Raw genomic sequence first — 364 nt, 5'->3', positions numbered from 1 at the left:
ACTTATAAGTGGTGAGGAAGTCAAGAGAGTTGCAAGACAGAATAGACTGTTATAAACTTGGGGAGAAAATGATAAATCACAGGGTAACCTCAAAGAAAAATGATAAACTTTCAGATCACAATAAAAAAGAGGACAAGCACAAATATTCAGCAAATAATAAAACAACAGCAACAAAGGAAATGATAATATGATTCATAAAAATATTAAGCTCAGCACAGAAAATAATAAGGAACAAAGAAACAAGGGACACCATGAAAAAACACATAACAAAATGACAGCAACCAATTCATACTTGTCAATAATTACAATGAATGTTAATGGATTAAATGCACCACTCAAGAGATGGAGAGGTACAGATTGGATA

This window comes from Orycteropus afer, unplaced genomic scaffold, assembly GCF_000298275.1.
Source record: "Orycteropus afer afer isolate SDZICR_OR568_19922 unplaced genomic scaffold, OryAfe1.0 scaffold00325, whole genome shotgun sequence".
Taxonomy (NCBI): domain Eukaryota; kingdom Metazoa; phylum Chordata; class Mammalia; order Tubulidentata; family Orycteropodidae; genus Orycteropus; species Orycteropus afer.
Note: the sequence above shows the minus strand (reverse complement) of the source record.